A 6,000-nucleotide genomic window follows, 5' to 3' on the forward strand; every position below is an offset into this window, starting at 1 on the left:
AGATTCCTCTTTCCAGAAGCAATAACTTGGATTTTTCCCAGAACTATTTCTTTTTCTTTCCCCTTCCCCTTTTAACCAGGGGTTTGGGCTGTAGGATCTTTGCCACAACCCTGAAGCCAGGAAAACTGGGTGCATTGTTGGATGTGACCTTTCCGCACTTGAGTTGGGCTCCCCCCTCTCACTGCAAGTAGGAAAGCACACAGTGAAGCGGTTTTTAAGGAGAAGGTTTATAGTGTCGCTATCCAATTGGACCTTTGCGCAGTTTCTAGTAACAACATAGCACTCTGGTTCGCTAAGACCAAAATAATTCTGAATGTGAAAGATATTTGATTCTTATTTCTAACCCTTGTCTCAGATCAGCTCTAACATGACTAATATGCAGCAGATGAAAACGGCAGTTTTGGAAGGGCGTTTTAATAAAATGCCTTATGCCTTCAGACTTTGCCCTTGTCGTGGTGGCAAAGTGGAGGACCTGCTTTATTATCTGTTCTAGTATTCTATCTTTTCCCAAATTCATTCCAAGTATTTAGATACATTTTTTGAGAAAAAGTCCATCTGGTCCAACTCAGACAGAATAATTTTTTTGTTTACATGACATAATAAGACAATTCTCCCGGCACTGGCCAATTTTGCCTTTGCAGCCCAAAGCTATAGAGTAATTTTTATGACTTTGCAAACTGGTTAAAAACGTGTAACATATGTTCCATCTGATTTTATTCATCTATGTTTTTTGTATGCTTGTTGTAACCATTGGCTGAAACAATAAAAGCTTGCTTGCTTGCTTGCTTGCTTGATTGCAGGTCAGGAAAGCCACACAGCAGGAGAAAAACACTGGTGGGCATTGATTCTGTGACACCTCTTCTCACCATCTCTCTCCACTCTTGGGCCAAACAAATTCATGAAGGATGAGAGCATCAGAGACTACTAGGCATGATGGCTATAACTTATTACCTCCGGTATCAGAGGCAGTATGACTCCAGTACTGAAGTGCACTGATAACTGTTGGGGCACATCCATTCCATATACCCCTTTTCTAGTGTTATTTCCTGCTTTTTATTCCGTAGTATCCAAAATACTGCAACAGATGTCATTGGGCTTCTCCACACCACACCTTTTTATCCCACAACTTACCAGGGCCTCTGCTTCTGGATTCTTTGGGGGATTAAGATTGGCTCCTTACCTGGACTGACACGGGCTTTGTTCTGGGACTTCCTTTGTTTGCAAGTTCTACATGTTTCATTATACAACCACTAGATGGCACTGTGATATAGCAGAACTGCACAATTTCATACAGCCATTAAAGCGGAATGACATTTATTACCACATTATCCCCAATCTTTTAAAAACTGGGATAAAGGTCAGAAAGTGTGAGAGACACCCTGGAGGTTGATGACATCACATAAAGGACCCACAAACTTCTGTGTATGACCAATCACAAGCATGCACGAAAAGCCTCATGTAGAAAAGCTCTCTGTGTGTGTTATGAGGTATGATTGTGCAAGAGGGATATAGCGTCAATATTATGGGAGTGTATCAATATGACACGAGGTGTAGATCTGGCTCAATAGTGTATGTAGACCTCACATCCCCCAACCTGGTGCCTTCCAGATGCTTTGGCCGTCAACTCCCAGAATTCCTGATCATTAGCCATACTGGCTTGGGCTGATGGGAGCTGAAATCCAAAACATCTGGAGAGCACCAGGTTGTGGAACAGCTAGTGTAGGCTATCAGCGTTGTGGTGCTTAGGGGCTTCTTGTAATTCCAGTTGCTGGCTGAGGATGCCACAGGAATGCATATCGGAGCATGGTTACTGTCATGTTTGCACTTTTTCTCTTCCTTTCATACAAACGATGCATAATCCTGATGTCAAATTTCATATGGTCACCAGTGGTGTAGCGGAGGCAGGGCTCGCAGGGACACAGCCCCGGCACTTTTTCCTTAGCGGGGACTCTGATGTCATCTGCCACCCCCCCTCAGAATTCCCTGTTCCCTCTGAGTTTAGCTGCGATCCTCACTGTAGCTGTGGAGGGAATGAATTTTCCAAGCAACAATATATTGTTCCATGTTGGAATGCAAAGTATTTGGGATGACTTGGTCTGGAATGGGCAATTAAGATCTATTTGCTTTACCTAAGACGTGCTCCTGGTGGAGATGAAAACTGCTAGAACTGGTTTGTTGATATGGATCGACACAGCTGCCTGTCATTTTTGGACTGCCCTTGGAGACTATCACAGTGAGCTCCTGGATTTCCAAATTCACCACTACACCACTGGGTGTGTGTGTGTGTGTGTGTGGTTCAATCCCGCTAGGTGTGTGGACGTTTCTGTTGGAGAGGGAGGGGGGAGATACAATGAAGGAGCATAGGGAAGGCTAATGGGTAATGTGCGGGCGCTAAGGGAGTGTGCAAGGGGGCTGTTTAAATGAGAAGGGATCTGTCCATGAGGGCTGAGTTGAGAGGGTGAAGCTTCCATAGAGTATCATATTTTGAAAACGTAAAATGTTTGTGAGTGAGTGAGTGAGTGGGTGGGTGAAAAAGATTTTAACACCCCTGCATTTTTTCTCAGACGTCCAATTGAAATACCCCTGCCTTACTCTCAGCTGCACTGTTTTGGGATCCCAGCTGAAGGCTGCATATCTTACAAGTTTGTACCATCTTAGAAGGGGGCGTGGCTGTGAGGGGCATGGCTGTGACTGCCACGAAGGGACCCCGCACTTCTGGATTTGCCCCTACATTACTGATGGTCGCTGTGAGCACAGCCTTTTATGTAGATCATGCCAGACAAGCTGTGCCAAGCGGGATTGGCTGACACTGGTCTTTTGGGGAGGGACTACAGATCAGTGGTGCTAACATAGCGTGCATGCATGAAGTTACACAGCCAGGGCCAGAAATATTGGAACAAGGGTAACTGTTATGGCAGTTGACCTCTGTACACCACCACATTGAAGTTGAAAGGAAACACACCCAGATGGGAGCGAAGTCAGGACTGTCAGCTGTAATTCAAGGGGTTTGACAAAAATGGGGCACTAACCATTCAGGAAGGACAGCCAGTGGCATACACCCCCCCCCCCATCGTTGAGGGCTCATAAGTAATGGAACAAACCAACATAATTTCAAACTGAAGGATCGCCTTTAGTACCTGGATGAAAATTCTTTGCAGTCAATGACTGCCTGAAGTCTGGAACCCATGGACATGACCAAATGCTGAGTTTCCTCCCTCAAGATGCTTTGCCAGGCCTTTACTGCAGCTGCCTTCAGCTGCTGCTTGTTTGTGGGTCTTTCTGCCTTCAGTCTTGTCTTCAGTAAGTGAAAAGCATGCTCTGTTGGGTTGAGATCAGATGACTGACTTGGCCATTGAAGAACATCCCACTTCTTTGCCTTGAGCAACTCTTGGGTAGCTTTTGCTGTATGTTTTGGGTCATGATCCATCTGCAATATGAAGCGGCGTCCTATCAGTTTGGCAGCATTTGGCTGAATCTGAGCAGAAAGTATAGCCCTATACACTTCAGAATTCATCCTGCTGCTTTTATCAGCAGTCAGGTCATCAATAACACCGGTGACCCGCTTTCATTGGCAGCCATACATGCCCATGCCATAACACTGCGTCCACCCTGTTTGACAGATGATGTGGTATGCTTTGGATCATGAGCTGTTCCTTTCCTTCTCCATACTTTTCTCTTCCCATCATTCTGGTACAAGTTAATCTCGGTCTCATCAGTCCAAAGAATCTTATTCCAGAACTGGGCAGGCCTTTTTAGGTGTTTGCTGGCAAAGGCTAATCTGGCCTTTCTGTTCTTGAGCGTTACCAGTGGTTTGTACCTTGTTGTGAAGCTTCTGTATTTACATTCATAAAGCCGTCCCTTGACTGTTGTTGTTGTTGTTCAGTCATTCAGTCGTGTCCAACTCTTCGTGACCCCATGGACCATAGCACGCCAGGCCTTCCTGTCCTCTGCTCTCTCCCAGAGCGTGCTCAAGTCCATATTCATTGCATCAGTGATGCTATCTAGCCATCTCATCCTCTGCCGTCCCCTTCTGCTTTTGCCTTCAGTCTTTCCCAGCATCAGGGTCTTTTCCAGAGAGTTTTCTCTTTGCATTAGGTAGCCAAAATATTTGAGCTTCACTTCCGTAACTGTCCTTCCAATGAGCGCTCAGGGTTGATTTCCTTTAGGATTGACTGATTGGACCTCCTTGCAGTCCAGGGGACTCGTAAGAGTTTTCTCCAGCACCACAGTTCGAAAGCATCAATTCTTCGACGCTCAGCCTTCCTTATAGTCCAGCTCTCACAGACATACATTTACTACTGGGAAAACCATAGCTTTGATTAGATGGACCTTTGTTGGAAAGGTGATGGCTCTGCTTCTTACTATGCTGTCTAGGTTTGCCATAGCTTTCCTCCCAAGGAGCAAGCGTCTTTTAATTTCATGGCTACAGTCACCATCTGCGGTGATCTTGGAGCCCAAGAAAATAAAATTTGTCACTGCTTCCATTTCTTCCCATTTTATATGCCAGGAAGTGATGGGGCCAGATGCCATGATCTTCATGTTTTTAATGTTGAGTTTCAAACCAGCTTCTGCACTCTCCTCTTTCACCCTCAACAAGAGGCTCTTGAGACCCTCTTCGCTTTCTGCCATTAGGGTGGTATCGTCTGCGTATCTGAGGTTGTTGATAATTCTCCCGGCAATCTTAATTCCGACCTGTGATTCATCCAACCCGGCGTTTCGCATGATGTACTCTGCATATAAGTTAAATAAGCAGGGCGACAATATGCAGCCTCGTTGTACTCCTTTCCCAATTTTGAACCAATCGGTTGTTCCATGTCCGGTTCTTACTGTTGCTTCTTGACCCTCGTACAGGTTTCTCAGGAGACAGGTAAGGTGGTCTGGTACTCCCATCTCTTTAAGAATTTGCCACAGTTTGTTGTGATCCTCTTGACTGTAGATGTTGACAATGACATGCCTACCTCCACAAGAGTGTTCTTGACCTGGCTAGATGTTGTGAAAGGGTTCCTCTTCACCATGAGCAGAATTCTGTGGTCATCCACTTTAGTTGTCTTCTGTGGTCTTCCAGGCCTTTTGCTGTTGCTGAGCTTGCCAGTTAATTCCTTCTTTTCCAGGACGTTCCAAACTGTTGTTTTGGCCATTCCCACTGTTTTTGCTATCTCTCTGATGGGTTTATTTTGTTTCCTCAGCCTAATGATGGCCTCCTTCACTCACTTGGACACCTCTTTGGACCTTATGTTGGGAGTTCCAGTGAACAGCTACCAAATGCAAATGTAACACTCAGAACCACCTCCAGGCCTTTTATCTGCTTGATTGGTCATGGGGCACTCAGGAAATAGGCCACACCTGGCCATGCAGCTGCTTGTCAGCCATTCGTTCCATTACTTATGAGCCACCAACGATGGGTGTGTGTGTACCACTGGCTGTCCTTCCTGAATGGTTAGTGCCCCACTTTTGTCAAACCTTGAATTACAGCTGAAAGTCCTGACTTTGCTCCCATCTGGGTGTGTTTCCTTTCATCTTCAATGTGGTGGTGTACAGAGGCCAACTGCCAAAACAGTTATCCTTGTTCCAATATTTCTGGCCCTGATTGTAGGTCTGGTCCCCAGCATTTTGGGCAGCAGATATGGGACAGGATTCTGTCTGAAGCCTTGGAGAACTTCAGTCAATGTTGGTGGTGCTGGGCTAGAGAGACCAGAGCTCTGGCTTGGTGTAAGCAGCTTTACATGCCCTAAGGCAACCTTCCTCAACCTGGTGACTGCCAGATGTGTTGGATGGCAACTCCCATCATTCTCAGCCAGCATTATTCACCATGCTGATTGGGAATGATGGGACTTGCAGTCCAGCACATCCAGAGGGCACCAGGGTGGGGGAGGCTCCCTTAGAACACAGAAAGCCATCTTACACCGAAGGCATGCTATGGTTTCCAGAAAGAAGGTCTTTGATGGAAATAGCCCGTACAATGTTAAATGGGAAAAAGCAGATGAAGAGCAGGACATTCTA

The sequence above is a fragment of the Heloderma suspectum genome, chromosome 5 (assembly GCF_057233095.1).
Source record: "Heloderma suspectum isolate Gila_16-S chromosome 5, 16-S_ref, whole genome shotgun sequence".
Lineage (NCBI taxonomy): Eukaryota > Metazoa > Chordata > Lepidosauria > Squamata > Helodermatidae > Heloderma > Heloderma suspectum.